Genomic DNA, 16,923 nt, shown 5'->3' with positions numbered 1-16,923 from the left:
AAACCAGATGTTTCCTAGGTCCTTGTTTCTTTTTTCTTATACCTTCTTCCTAAGTAATCCCTAAATTCTGTCAGTTACATTGCTTATACTTCCTCTCAATCTTTATCCTACATTCTCTATTCCAAGTGCTACTGTCTTAATTTGGTGTCACGTCATTTCTTTCCTCAGAGATTGCAATTATTTCCCAACTGGTCTTCCAACCTCCTGGTTTAATCTTCCATAGTGCATTCCAAACTGCATTCAGTGCTGGCTGTTCTAAAACACACATTTGATCACATCTCTTCTATTCAAAACACTTTCATGATGCCTCACTGCCCACAAGATTAAACCTAAAGTCCCTCAAAAATCATTCAAGAACTTTCACAACTTGCCCCTAACCTAATTCTTCAACTTTGTTTCCCATTACTGCGGTCTGCCCCCCAACACACATAACTGCCACTATAAGACCATAGTAAACTACATGTGTTCCCCTAAACATGCCATTATCCTTTACATTGCTGTGTTTCCAAGCAAAATTCTTTTTTCAGTGATGCCACCTCTCCATTACTGATGGCCTAATTTCTCCATCCAGAGTTGATAGCTAGGGAAGAAAGAACAACCCCAGAAAGAAAAATTGTTCTGCGCCCTCTGGGAACTCCAGGTGAGTGAGTGTAGACATCCCTTGTCCTGAGAGCAGAGACATCCTTCAGTCCTGGGTCTCTAATTTGTAGGTTTCCTTTGAAGCAGCAATCCTAAGGATGCCAGGTAAGGCAATGTGGACATAGAGCTATGGGATTCATCACTTACCATGAACCTTGACGAGAGTCAGCAAGAGAAGCAACTGGCCAACGGTCTCCAGAAGTTTTATCCTATTATTGAATCTGGCTGAACTATGCAATTTAATCTGTGTTTACTAATCCAACAGCTTATAAGTATATTATAAATATATTGTCTTATCCCTTCCCCTTCCAGAGATTCTCCTTTCTAGCAATATCTCCCACTCACTACTTACCATCTTTTTGGCAAAATCCCTCATAAAAGGTTCAGAAGGTTTATGAAAAATATTACACGCTTCTGCTTCCAGAACTGAATGTCTCCCCTCTATTACTGTGCATTTATAGCACTCATACTTGTCTCGTCTCTATCCCTGTGCTTACCATAATGTATTGGAAGTATTCGTTGCTATATCCGTCTCTCCCATCAGACTATGAGCTGTCTGAGGGCGCAGGTCATATTTTATACTCTGCTATAATAACCACAGAACTCCAGATGCATTGAAATTTTGTCTATTCCCAGAATTCACCAACCTTCTTTCTGTCTGTGGGACTTTGTATTTGCAGGTGCTGCTTCCTGAGATGTCCGTATCCCACCCCAACCCCACCCTAGAGAAGCTCCCTCTCATTTTGATTCCAGATGGAATGCAAAGTCCTAGGGGCTGACACACATAGTGGTCGCCTCCACTCCTATGGTTATATGAGAACCATCATCTCCTGGTTCCTCATTATTGGCTCCTTTTATGCGCATGGGTCTGTTTACTCCTTTACTCTCTAAATTTACAAGCCCTGTCTTGTTCATTTGGGCTCATCTGTCTCTCTGTGACTCCACTTTCATCAGTGCCTTATTAAATCTGCATTTCCAGCCTTGTTCTAAGCTTCTCTTTAACATTTCCATGCAGAAGCACTTCTGGCACTTCCAACTTAACATGCTCACATTTGGATCCAAAACTTCTCCTCCCCCACATCTGTTTCTCTTCTTGATCGCTCAATTTCTCTTAATGGAACCATCACCCATCCAGTCATTTGGGCTCAGACTAAGGAGTTATCTTTGACTGACTCTCAAAGTCATTTGCTGCATCCTATACTCTGTTTCATGTAATGAATACAGTTTTATTGCTTTCTCTGGTTATATAAATCATATGTGATCAATGTAGTAACTTCAAACATACAAAAGGATAAAATACATACAGAGGGTAAAACATACAGAGGGTAAAAATCACACGAACTCCCACCTTATTACAATTCATTATTAACACTTTAAAGGTTATTCTTTTGTGAGCCCTTTAACACAGATAGATAGATAGATAGATAGATAGATAGATAGATAGATAGACAGATAGATAAAAATGGAATAATACACTGGTTCATTCTTTAAAAATAAAAAAAAAATGGAAAGAGTTCCCAAAACTTTGGCTTAATTTAAATATGTATTTTGAACAACTTCAGCTCTCAATCTTGTCAGTATCACCTCTATGAAGGCATATATAACGTCACTTGGAGAAATGAGAGATTTTTCAGGCTTTTTGTGAATTTGAAGCCTAGACCAAATGGTGCCCCTGTGGTAAACTCTGGAATTGAAACCTCATTTTATTATTTTTTCTGTAATCCATGGAGACTCTCAGGGTACATGAGGAATAATATTTTTGCTCTATGAATGATCAATGACGTCAACAAATATCTTTTAATATCTATCATATACAAACTACTGCTAGCTATGTGAGGGACACACAAATGAATAAGACATTTTACTTGCTTTAGAGAAAATTTTTATAACAGTGGCCTTTAAAAAATGTTGCTATAGCCTCCATAAACTTCACTCCCTGCCACCTATCTTCATGCCTGTGAAGGGCTCATTTTGGTTCTCTTTGAGTTTTGTGTGGAAGATGCAGTCCCTAGCCTTGCTCCAACAAGCACTTTGAAATATAAGAAGAAATGCAAAAAAGAAAGTAGATCTTAGAGGGCTGATTTAAAAGAAATGAGAATTGTTTGTTTTCGGAAAACACACCTTTGCAGCTTGATGGCCCTTGATCACTGTGGGATGGGCACCATAGGATCCCCGAAACATGGCAAGAACTCATCTTAGACTTAACAGCGGTTTTGGCTATTATCTGCTGTCTTCTTTTCAAAGGATGCAGCTCTTCTGGAGAGGCTTCTGTCTGAACTCAGCCACATTTCTATGCTCAAAGTGGTAAAGTACCATTCATGTGAAAACCCCACGGAAGACTTAAAAGCACTTTACAGGCCTTCAGAATAATTTAAAGTATATCCCTGGTAGATATCCAGGGCAGAAGATGCTCATTTGTCATATGTCAAAAAGCACTGAGGTTTATTTTTACAGAATCACTGGCTAACAGGAAGAATACTTGGGGCCATTACTCTCTAGCAACTTTAATTACAGCAACACAATGTTAGAAAGAAGATATACTTGGCCCATACTTGAGGATTATAATCTCTTAACTCTTTCAAATCCTTTTTGAAAGGTTTAAAATTGTATTTAGTGATAGTGATAAATGGCATAAAAGCCATAGAGAAAATGCTAGTTTGGGGAACATGTCAGTCACTTTTAAGAAGAGATGTCCACCACCACTTCTCTCTTTTGGGAAGCAGCCCATTAAGCTGTGTGCTGCTGAATCAGACATGACAAAAAGGTTCATTCAGTCTGGTTTATTTTGGCTTGGGAGTCAACATCATGAGAGGCAATGGCTGATATTTCTGGATCTGCTGTTGCTTCTACTTTAGAGACTGTTGAATCAGACTTGATTGAACTTGCAGACATCTCTGGTTCTGCTGCACACACATGCTGCTTCATAGCCTGAGTGCTGGTGATCTATATAGCATCTTGAAAATTTGTGTTTTAAAATTGCACACCTACCTGCACAGATGTAAAATCAGCACCGACCAAAATAAGCTCACCCTTGAATTTCTGCATTCTATGTTCTTCCATAGAAGACTAAACATCCAGGCACTGATCCATTTATTATACCATGGCATCTTTGGGGTGACAGACACATTCAGCAAAGCTTCAGTACCTCGAAAGGATAACGCTCAGGAAATACTTGAGCAGTTATCAGATAATTCACCTTCGTCTTACGGCTTTTCTAAAACTTAATAAAAATCCTATTTTCAATTAGAATCTTCCACAAAAAAAATAGACCTTGTTTCTCCAACTTCTTGGATAAGCTAAAGCAAACATTGACTATCATAACTTCTATTTTTTCAGCTTCAAGTCCCTCAAAAATGCTGTTTCACTTAGTGTCATGCTGTGGACTTCCTTTCAGAGGTTGCCTTTACAAGGATTTTACTCATAGACTCTGCTCTTTATTTGAACTTTGAGTCACATACTCCTGGAGCCTTTGGGATCTCCTTATCTCCTTGAAAGCAAAGAAATGAAAGCTGAGAAAAGGGTCAGCTTAGTTGTATTCTAGGGATGGCATACTCAAGATCAGAATTACCTGTACATAAAAGCAAAATACAAACAAAATCTACAACAAAACAAAAAATTAAGCATCTTTAGTTTTCTGCTAATAGCACATAATATTTATAATATCCTTGAAACAATTTTACTTGCCCACCATTTTAAAGTTTATACATTTTCACATCTTTATCTCAGTCTTGACAGCCAATCTGGAGGCAAGTTTTAAAAAAACAAATGAGGAAATGAGCACTCAAAGAGGTCAACAGACTTATAAAAGGTCAAGTCTTTGGGTCCAAGGGACTCAAGTCCAAAGATTCAGCTCCCAAGGTAGGAATGCATTATGAAATGACTTTATTCCAACACGGGGCAGTAGTGATAACAAATCAACTTAAAAATCTAAGTAGATTTTCTTTTCCCATTGGTCTGAAATTTTCTACACTTAGCTTTGACCAGTAAAATAGTCTCTCTGTCCCTGGAAGTGGGTGCAAACCCACTTCCATAAAATGACAACTCCATTTCTCAGCATAATCAGAATGGGATTGAATTACCACTCTTTGGGCCCTGAGCTAGTTTGTTGCCAGCAGTGTCCATTTCCAGAAATATTCTAACACTCATCAAAAATGAGAAAAGTCATTTGACTACTTCTTCCCAAACAGAAGTTTACATTGTGCACATTCATTCAAAGAAAAACGATTGCCCTTCTTTCTGTGGTACTACAATTATTCGTGTCAGAGTGTTTTCTTTTGATTGTCTTCTCTTTCATATTTAGTAGAGCTGGAAAAAAGAAAACTAATTTTTCCTCCTTCCTACACTGAAACCCTTACTACTTTTCAAAAGCAATTAAAAGAATACAAGAAAGGCACCATGGCAGGGAATCTCTGGGTTTCTATGACAGAAGACCCTTCAAGTTTCCATGATACAGGTTTCTCCCTTCCTTTCTCTCCCTAGCTCTTCCTCTTTGCATGCGAGCACTTTAGGTCATGGGATATTAATCTGCAGCAAGTAAAAGTGAAACTAAAATGGCGTCTTCCTTTTTTTCTTTCTCTGACTTCTTCATCTGAATAAATTAAAACCTATTCTAAACTGGCTTTGTCTATATTTCATGAAAATAAGTTCTTAAGTACTCATTAAATGCCCAGTGCTGGTGATGTCGCCTCATCCTGTCTTTTGCTTCCTTAACTTTCTGTTCCTCAACTTCTCCTAGATACCTCTTGTCAGAGTGGTATAATTCTTTCTGTAAAACCTGAAATGGTAACCTTGGAAAGTCTGAATTGCATCCAAAAAGAATTCATGACTGCGTGGGGGTGACTTTGACTTTCATGAAAATGAATGCTCCAAAACCATCAACTTTAGAAAATAATTCATTACACATTTTTTATGGTGAAGAGGGGGGATAAAAATGTCTTACATAAAAGCACCTCTTGTATGAGTATCCTGCGTGACCTATCTCTTATGAAAGAAAATGTTAGGACAGTCAGCTATTTGGAAACATTGTACGTGTAAGCTTTTATGCTGACTTTCAGCGAGAACAAGATGAATCATGAATACTTAATTTTTTTTTCCCCATGGTTATGCTTAAATCCTAGTTCAATTGCTTCAGAGTATGCACTTGGGAGACTCTGTATGTAATATGGATTTGGGTGTTAGAACTTCCAATAATTGTCTAGGTTAGGGGCCAGTGGGAATGCAGCTCCCTGGACTTTTTATCTTAGTCCTCCTTTCTTTCATTATTTGGGCAGATACTTTCATGTCTCTTTCTCTCTCAAGGTAAAAGAACACTTAACAGTAGCCCCAGCATTTTGAAGGTTAACAAAATACCTTCGAAGATTTTTTTCTTAATTTTGAACAATTACAGTAAATTACAGAGTATAAGATTCATGTATCTAACATCCAGGTTTAAGAACTCTAGTATTTTGTCACATTTGCTTCAGATGTTTTAAAATATGAGTACTTAAAGATAATGGAGATCAACTGAAAATCCTCTTTGTACTTCTGTTCAGTTGTATTCCTCTTTCTCCCTGCCTGGAGACACACATTTTCACAAATTTGGTATGTATTCTCCCAGTCTACATTTTGATATGTTTATTAATTATATTTAAACAATATGTAATATTTGAGACAATAAATTCTAATGAGCCATTAGTTGTCACTAATCCCCTCTTCTCTTCTGTCCTATCAAAACTTTGCTCTGTGGCCTAGTGAGTTCTAGTCATCCCCTCTCCCAGGCTCTTCTGTCATTAGCTAAAAAGCCAAATGGTGGGTAGAGAAGGACATGGCCAAGTTTTGGTCAAGGAACTATAAGTAATTTAAAAGGTAGGACTTCTAGTAAAACCATAATTTTCTTGGTAAGATGGGGCAGATTTAGATTCAGTTACATCTTGTGTCTCCTCTCCCTCTTTGGATCTGAGCATGGATGCAATATCTGTCACAAGAATTATCATCTTGTGATCCTGAGGATGAAAGCATAGAAGAAGGTAAAATAAGCCATGATCCTTACAAAAGGGACCCTGGTGGCAGGTTTGAGCCTATACAAAAATAAATTTTTGAGTCCTTTAGCAAAAGTGGACTAATTAAACATACTTACACATTATCATCTTTTGTTCATCTTTTGGACCACCAGACCGGGTAAATTTTATTCCCTCCCTCACTTTGTGGGGACACGATTGATGGCAGCTGGAAGCCAATTTCAGTTGGATCATCTTTAGCTGAAATCTTACAGGAGAAAATTACAACAGCCTGTTTGGTTGAGCCACTGTTGTTAAATTCCTTTAAATGTAGCCAAATACAATCCTAACTGGTATTGTATTATCTTGCTGTAATGATTTGTGTAAAAATGAGGTTGCCTTAACAAGTTGTTCTGCAACTTACTTTTTCCACTCGATATTATGTTTGACCTTTATCTACCTTGATATGTATCTAGTTCATTTAAAATTCACTTATTCTATTCATTTCTTCTTAAGAGATATTTAGATTGCATCTAAGTTTTTGCCATTACCAATGCTATTGCTCTGTGTCGCCCTGCACACTCACATGCACAAGGGTTTCTTTAGGGTGTATGCTGGATGTGGACTCGGATGAATCTCTTTAAGATTCTTAATTTGGGTCCAAGCAATTTTAGAAATAGAATCAATTATGAATTTAGAGGCAGATGGGTAATAGTAATCTCCGGGACTCTAAACTATTCTATTCACATTTTCTTATTTTCTTACACTATTTGTTAAGCCTCTGGCAAAACTAGAAACAAAAATCAGAAAAAACAAAATCCAGAAACATCAGTACCTGAGTAAGAAACATCTATTTCCACCAGCTTTATGGCAGTTTCTTCTGTTAGTCCCCTTCTGGAAGTGAAACTCTACACTAAGACTTCCCAACCTTCCAGGGCTTCTCAACCTTGACACTATTAACATTTTGGGCCAGATCATTCTTTGTTATGGGGGCTGCTCTGTGCACTCTAAAATGTTTTACAGCCTCTCTGACCTCCACTCACTAAATACTAGTTTTACATCTCTCCTCAGTTTTGACATTTAACAATGACTCCAGGCACTGCCAAATACCTTTGAGGCAGAAGGAGAGGGGGGCACAAAATCACCCATGGATAAGAACTGTTGCTCTACAGTAGCTAATCTTGTGGTATTTGGGGCCAAAATAAATAGAGAATCCCATGAAGGCAATGAGAGATCTTGCAATTTTTAAAAATGGTCATTTTAAGGCCATTAAAGAATGCTACTATAGTACTTGGTTTGAGGAAATCTATATTTCCAATCTTTAAGGTGAGGGAATTAATTTAGGATAGTTATAAAACCTTTGTAAAATAAAAATATAAAAATAATAATAATTGCATTTAGTCTACGTGGGAATTTTTCTTAGTATGATACATATGTCTACCTCTTTAATCTTCACAACTTACTTATGACATAGGTATTATTTTATATCCATTTTATAGATGAGAAAATAGAGCTACAAGAAGGTTAAGGCTTGCTCTTCATAGACATTCTGTTTAATTTTCATGGCAAGTCTTTAAGGTGTATGCTATTACCACCATTTCATAGATGAATAAATTGAAAGAGAGATTAAGAAACCTAACGAATATCCCATAGTGTTAAACTGTGAGTCTGTATTCAATGCGCATTAATATGGATACATTCATGAAAATGATACAAATTAAAACTGGTACCCACTTATCAATGTTATTTTGCCTTGGAGATACAGATCCCTTAAGAGGAATTTAATTACCTTTTTGTAAGTATAGAAGAACAAGATCTTATAATTTGTCATAGAACATTATGCTTATGTCTAAGTTCACAAATTTCAACTTTCTTACTCTTTCTCCTCCCCAACCCCCACAATCTTTCAAGTAAGTATTTAAATAAGGCAGCTAAACAGATGTGTAAAGCTAACAAAATGTAATAAAACATGGTGTAGGAACATAAAGTGGACTCAGAAATGATAAGGAAAAACTCTGACTATAAGGATCTATAAAAATACTGGCAAACCGAATCCAGCAGCACATCAAAAAGCTTATCCACTATGATCAAGTTGGCTTCATCCCTGGGATGCAAGGCTGGTTCAACATACGCAAATCACATAAACAGAACCAACGACAAAAACCACTTGATTATGTCAATAGATGCAGAAAAGACCTTCGATAAAATTCAACACCCCTTCATGCTAAAAACTCTCAAAAAACTAGGTATTGATGGAACATATCTAAAAATAAAAAGAGCTATTTATACACATATAAACCCACAGCCAATATCATACAGAATAGGCAAAAGCTGGAAGTATTCCCTTTGAAAACTGGCACAAGACAGGGATGCCCTCTCTCACCACTCCTATTCAACATAGTATTTATTGGAAGTTCTGGCCAGGGCAATTAGGCAAGAGAAAGAAATAAAGGGTATTTAATTAGGAAGAGAGAAAGTCAAATTGTCTCTGTTTGCAGATGACATGATTGTATATTTAGAAAACCCCATCGTCTCAGCACAAAATCTCCTTAAGCTGATAAGCAACTTCAGCAACATCTCAAGATACAAAATCAATGTGTAAAAATCACAGTGGGGTGATGGAAGTGCATTATACGTTGTTTGTAGTATGGCTAGCTGACTGCATGCAATTGTCAAAATTCTTGGAACTCTACAAGGGTAAGTGTTATCATGTGTAAAGTATACCTCAATAAAATGACAAAAATTGTAGATAATCAAATGAAGAAAATAATTAAAGTAAGTTTTTAATACAAAAAAAAAAATCACAAGCATTCCTATACACCAATAATAGACAACCAGAAAGTCAAATCATGAGTGAACTCCCATTCACAACTGCTACAAAGAGAAAAAAAAAATACCTAGGAATACAATTTACAAGGGAAGTGAAGGACCTCTTCAAGGAGAACTACAGACCACTGCTCAAGGAAATAAGAGATGACACAAACAAATGGAAGAACATTCCGTATTCATGAATAGGAAGAATCAATATTGTGAAAATGGCCATACAGCCCGAAGTAATTTATAGATTCAATGCTGTCCCCATCAAGCTACCATTGACTTTCTTCACAGAATTAGAAAAAAAACTACTTTAAATTTCATATGAAACCAAAAAAGAGCCCATATAGCCAATACAATCCTAAGCAAAAAGAACAAAGCTGGAGGCATCATGCTACCCGACTTCAGACTATACTACAGTAACCAAAACAGCATGGTACTGGTACCAAAACAGATATATAGACCAATGGAACAAAACAGAGGCCTCAGAAATAAACGCCACACATCTACAACCATCTGATCTTTGACAAACCTCATAAAAACAAGCAATGGGGAAAGAATTTCCTATTTAATAAATGCTGTTGGGAAAACTGATTAGCCATATGCAGAAAACTGAAACTGGACCCCTTCCTTACACCTTATACAAAAATCAACTCAAGATGAATTAAAGACTTAAACATAAGACCTAAAACCATAAAAATCCTAGAGGAAAACCTAGGCAATACCATTCAGGACATAGGCATGGGCAAAGACTTCATGACTAAAACACCAAAAGCACTGGCAACAAAAGCCAAAATTGACAAATGGGATCTAATTAAACTAAAGAGCTTCTGCACAGCAAAAGAAACTATCATCAGAGTGAACAGGCAACCTACAGAATGGGAGAAAATTTTTGCAATCTATCCATCTGACAAAGGGCTAATATCCAGAATCTATAAGGAACTTAAACAAATTAACAAGAAAAAAACAAACAACCCCATCAAAAAGTGGGTGAAGGATATGAACAGACACTTCTCAAAAGAAGACAATTATGCAGCCAACAAACATGTGAAAAAAAGCTCATCATGACTAATCATTAGAGAAATGCAAATCAAAACCACAATGAGAGATACCATCTCACACCAGTCAGAATGGTGATCATTAAAACGTCAGGAAACAACAGATGCTGGAGATGATGTGGAGAAATAGGAAAGCTTCTACACTGTTGATGGGAGTGTAAATTAGTTCAACCATTGTGGAAGACAGTGTGGAGATTCCTCAAGAATCTAAAACCAGAAATACTATTTGACCCAGCAATCCCATTACTGGGTATATACCCAAAGGATTATAAATCATTCTACTATAAAGACACATGCACATGTATGTTTATTGCAGCACTATTTGCAATAGCAAAGACTTGGAATCAACCCAAATGCCCATCAATGAAAGACTGGATAAAGAAAATATGGTACATATACACCATGGAATAATATGTAGCCATAAAAAAGGATGAGTTCATGTCCTTTGCAGGGACATTGATGAAGGTGGAAACTATCATTCTCAGCAAACTAACACAGGAACAGAAAACCAAACACCACATGTTCTCACTCCTAAGTGGGAGTTGAACAATGAGAACACATGGACACAGGGAGAGGAACATCACACACCAGGGCCTGTCAGGGGGTGGGGGGCTAGGGGAGGGACAGCATTAGGAGAAATACCTAATGCAGATGACGGGTTGGTGGGTGCAGCAAACCACCATGGCAAGTGTAAATCTATGTAACAAACATGCACGTTCTGCACATGTATCCCAGAACTTAAAGTAAAATAATAATAATAATAATAATAATAAAAAGACCTATACACTGCTAGGAGAAGGCTGCATATTAGAATTCTTTTCTCTCACTGCCAGCATGAAAAGGGAAACCTGGTCAATTACACAATTCCCAGGGTCTATCATATATATATATTATGTATATATATTATGTATAAAATATTATATATAATCAATATTGTGAAAATGGCCATACTGCCCAAAGTAATTTATAGATTCAGTGCTATCCCCATCAAGCTACCATTGACTTTCTTCACGGAATTAGAAAAAACTACTATACTATGTAGTATATATATACACTACATATATATACTATATATGTATATATTACATATGAATATATAGTATATGTGTATATATAATATATATGTGTGTATATATGTTAAAAACCCATTACTCAGAAGAGGTACTAGTGTTCTTGGTACTAAGACAGACAGGATCCCTCTCACTGGGCCTGGCGACATTTATTGAACAGCACTCAACACCATTCATACAATAAATGCAGTGATGAGTTTCATGAGATGACGGGAAGTTGTAGGGTCACTTGTGGAAAGCATGTTTATTAATGGTGAGGTGCCCTTTTTTGGGCTGATTTACTTCTCTGACGAATACTTCTAAAGTCATCAAAATGTCAAATTAACAAGAAGTTTACACATTATCCTGACATCTTTTTTTTCTGATTCTCTGGAATCTCCATTAAACTCCATTTGACACTCTATAAATCTCACGACAAGTTTACTCATTTTTGACTATACTTCCTTTTTCAGGCTTTAAAAAACTCCTGATTGTGCTTGGTTTCCTGAAATGACAGTATTGAACCATCGTAGAGTCACGGTGGTTTCTGCTACTAACTTAATAGTGATTTATGTAACTTTATTTCCCCAGCTTACTCGATTGCTTATATTCTGTAAGGCTCAGGGCAGTTTATAAATTAATAATTTTTAAAAAGCCTGTGATAATAGTTGCAAAACCAGCAAAACCCGCAGTGGGCAGATTTCACTTCCTGTTCCAAATTGCTAGCACAGGTCTATTAGCAACCAGGACAATGGTGAGGATTATAATGGCTGTTTTTTGTATTACCCTTTTAAAAGAAAATTCAGCAGTCAGTCCCACTGAAACTTCTAGTTCCTGTTGTAATTTAGAAAGTACTGATATTTATTGTTATTATTATTATTATCATTATCATTACAAATAGTGAAAGTAGGGATGCATAAATAAAGTCTGCCTTAGGGGCAGCCCGAAGCTATATTCCAGCAAGTTACTGTGCTACAGTATTATGAGAATTTTTATCCATCATCAATAAAAAATAAGCATAGCAGTTATTGTGGCAGTTGCCACAGTCAAGACTGTTTCTGCTATTACATCTCTTAGTAAAAGGGTGATACACTCTCCATTATATGATGTCAACTCATCCACCTTTCCAACATTAAAGTATAATGTACAATCTCTACATGGATTCTTCCCTCATGAAGTCACATTTCCATGAACTTGGGGACAAGGACACAATGGGGCTAAATTAACTGTGAGCAGAAAGTAAAGTTAATTACATTTCTTTATAAATCAATAGCATAGAGATACCACCATTTCTTTTTTGGAAAGGAATACAGTTGAAATAAAATTGATAAAATAAATATTTTACAGTGCAGGCCTATGCCCACCAGTGGTGGAATTATGCCAGACCAATACCCTTGATGCTCCACTGGGCACACTGGAACCACAAAAGGAGCACGAACATTTCTATGCCCCAGGCTTTCCAGCACCAGGCCCATGAATATGCTGTCTGAGCTAAGTGGACGCTGTAGTCATCTTTCTGGCAGCATGGTGGTTGGGGTTAGATTCTCAGAATACGAATTTCCTCATTCTCATAATCTGCTAATTCTGCTTTTTTTTTCTTCCCCTAAAGTCTATTTCATTTTATCCTTTTTTTCAGAGACAGGGTCTTACTCTGTCACTCATGCTGGAGTGCATGACTCATAGCTCACTGCAATCTTGAATTCCTGGATTCAAGCGATCCTCCCTCCTCAGCCTTCCATAGTGCTAAGCACCATAGAGTGCACCACCATGCCTGGCTGCTACCAAAAAAAAAAAAAAAAAAAAAAAGATTAAATATGGTGTCTTGCTACATTGCTCAGGCTAGTTTTGAACCCTTGGTCTCAAGTGATCAGCCTCCATAGTGGCTGGGATTATAGGCATGAGACACTGTGCCTAGTTCTTGTCCTATTTCATATTTTTTTACCTAACTACTCTTGCTTATGGTGATCAAAGTGACAGAAAAAATTTATGGATAACTCACTAAAGAATATGTACGGGGAAGTTTAAAATGCCCAAGATTTATAACAGATGACCCCAGTTCAAATACTACTTCAGCTTCTTAGGGCAAATTTCTTTCCTTTTTTGTTTTAGAGAGTTTGTAGGCATCTAACCAGCTCAAAATGATTTTCACTTCTATGGGAAGCTAGCTGTCTTCTTTGCTACTTACCCATAGCAAACTTGACTTTACCAATCAGATTTTCTCTCCCAGGCAAGGTTAATAAAAGGTAAGCTGTGGGCCGGGCATGGTGGCTCACACTTGTAATCCCAGCACTTTGGGAGGCACAGGCAGGTGGATTACCTGAGGTCAGGAGTTCGAGACCGGCCTGGCCAACCTGGTGAAACCCCATCTCTACTAAAAATACAAAAAAATTGGCCAGGCGTGGTGGCAGGCACCTGTAATTCCAGCTACTCGGGAGGCTGAGGCAGGGGAATCACTTGTACTCAGGAGGCAGAGGTTGTGGTGAGCCAATGAGCCAAGATTGCACCATTGCACTCCAGCCTGGGCAAGAAGAGCGAAACTCCGTCTCAAAAAAAAAAAAAAAAAAAAAGTAAGCTATGAAAAGCTGTATTCTTCCACATGCATAAAGGAACAGAAAAAGTTAATTTGCAGGGAGAAAACAATGAGGTAGAAAGGAAGAGAAGAGCAAATATGAGAAAGGGAAACTGAGTCCATGCATTCCTAAGCTATCGTGAGGTAGGAGGGAGAATCAACTTGGCAGCTTTCTTACTTCACCACTCCATTTAAGTCCCACCTGCGACTTGGCTATCCACCTACTCTCTGATTCTGGGAAATAGTCAATGTTGTATTGCTGGAGTTCTTTCTATTGCTTTTCTAGATTTTGTGAGTTTTTATTACCTGCAATCACAAGAGTTCTAAGACACTCTTTGAAGTCTTGGTTTTCAATGGACTAACAATTTCTGAGCTACTCTTTGGTCATGGTGTCTAGTGAGGGGAAACGGAGTTGATGGACAATGATGTGCTATTGTTAATAACTCACAAGCTCATGCATGTGGTCAACAAATGTTTACTGGGCATCAACTATCTATCTGACATTGTCTTAGATGTATGAATAGAGCACTAAAAAAAACAAAGTCATTGCCAAATGGAATTCATGTTCTGGGAGAGGGAAATAGAAAGTAAAAATTTTTAAAACAAGTAAATATATCATATGACAGGTAGCAAAAGGAAGCAAAAAATAGTATAAAGGCGACAAGGAGTGATGGAAGAGAGGGGTTGTTATTTTAGGTAGATTGGGTAGAGAAAGTCTCAACAGTGCAATGGCATGTGAGACCTGAAGGAAATTAGGGAGTGAGATGGGACCCTTTGGAGAACAATGAACAGGGAAAGGAAGTACAAAAGTCTTGAGGAAGGAGTGGACATGGCATATTTGAGGAACAGAAAGACCAGAGTGACATACTAGAAGATAAATTATAGAAGGGGCTGGCATAAAGACTTTTACTCTGGATGAGATGGGAAGCTGTTGGAGGCTTTTGAGCAGAGATGTGACATGATTTGACTTCCATTTTAGAAATACTGATGGGGTGCTGTATTAAGAATACATTAGAGGGGAATGGGTGCAGCGGCTCATGCCTGTAATTCTAGCACTTTGGGAGGTCGAGGTGGAAGGATTGTTTGAGTCCAGGAGTTTGAGACCAACATGGCCAACACAGCAAGTCCCTGTCTCTACAAAAAATTTTAAAAATTAGCCAGGTGTACATGCCTGTAGTCCCAGTTACTTGGGAGGCTGAAGTAGGAGGATCACTTGAGCCCAGGAGTCTGAGGTTACAGTGAACCATGATGGTGCAATTGCACTCCAGCCGGGGTAACAGAGTGAGACTTTGTCTCAAGAAAAAAAAATACAGTACAGGGGAAAGGCAAAACAAGGAAGGCAGTTAGGAAGCCCCTGTGATGGTTTAGCTGAGAGATGGTCATGACTTGGATAAGAATCATGGCTAAAGAAAGATATAGAAATGCCAGGTTCTCCTGTAATGTTAAGGCAGAAGCTGTAAGGTTTGCTGATGGTTTAGAGATGAGTTTGAGAGAAGACATGGGTCAACAAAGAGTAAAAGTCTGGACCAAATGGAAAGATGGAGCTGTCATTGATGAGATTGGGAAGGTGATGGAAACGGCAGTTATTTAAGTGGGGAAATTTAAGAGTTTCATATTGGATATGGTAAATTTCAAACAACTACTAGACATGTAAGTAGAAAAGTCCCTTAAGAATTTGGATATATGAATCTGGAGGCTTGGAGAGGGCTCTAGACTGGAGATCTAGTTTATTTTCCTGTCGTCCTCATTCAGAGGAGCATCCCATTTAGGGATGCAAGAAGACAGATTTTTTTTAGTCATTGAGATTAAGAATTAAGGAGAGTACAGATGGTGTAACACTTTAAGATCAAAGTGTTTGGAAGAGAAGCAAGAGAATTTTTAAAAGCCTGGTTGACTTTCTTAGCTTTCTGTAATTAGTTTGTGTCAACATATCTTTTATCTTCGAACAAAATACCATTGGCAGCAAAATGTCTCATATCTACAAATAAATTTATTGGAAACACTTGGAATTTCTGGGTCAGAAAATATATAGAGAGATTACTGTGCTAATAATTAACAAATTATTCTTTCATGCATAAATTGTTGGATGAGCGTATCAATGGTTGAATATTTATTAAGCACTCATCTTGTGCTGTTAAGCATAGCCTAATAAAGGCTAAGGCTAATAAAAATCAGTCTTTCGTAAATAAATTAAAATAAAATTAATTAATTGATTAATTAAATTAGATTAAAAAATTAATTTCTGCCTTCAATGGTTTTATAGGAAAGAGCTTAAAATCTGGCATATTACCAAGGTCAACTCATGGCAAACTTGCAAAATCTGTCTTTGGTTCTTTTCTACCACCATACTGAAAATTTAACTTATCCCATAGCCCATCCACTTTCCCAAACAACCTGTAAACCAGAAAGGTTGTGTAGGAGGGCAGACCTTGAACATTCATGCAAATAAAAAGATCCTACTTCCAGTTCATCTCAAATACTGGAATACAGCTGAGAACCATGAAGGCAATGCAGTTTGGTATAAAGAACACCGAAATAGAGCTGACTTCTGAATCCTACTCAGCATGTTACTTATCAACTGTGTCTTGTATGGCATGTTTATACTTACAATAAATGTATATGGAAAACTTCAATGCCTCGTTGATGCAAGACAGCCAGCGATTATCTTACACCAAAGTCTCAGACACTTCTACCTCCAGTCCTTCAGACTTTCTTCAGTACTTCACATAGCTTTATTTCTTAATCCTCACTTTAGTGGGATTTTATGTACCCAACCCCCAAATATTTTAATGTATAATTGTCACATGTGGCACTTGTGA

Source organism: Pan troglodytes, chromosome 8, assembly GCF_028858775.2.
Source record: "Pan troglodytes isolate AG18354 chromosome 8, NHGRI_mPanTro3-v2.0_pri, whole genome shotgun sequence".
In the NCBI taxonomy this organism is placed as follows: Eukaryota; Metazoa; Chordata; class Mammalia; order Primates; family Hominidae; genus Pan; species Pan troglodytes.
Note: the sequence above shows the minus strand (reverse complement) of the source record.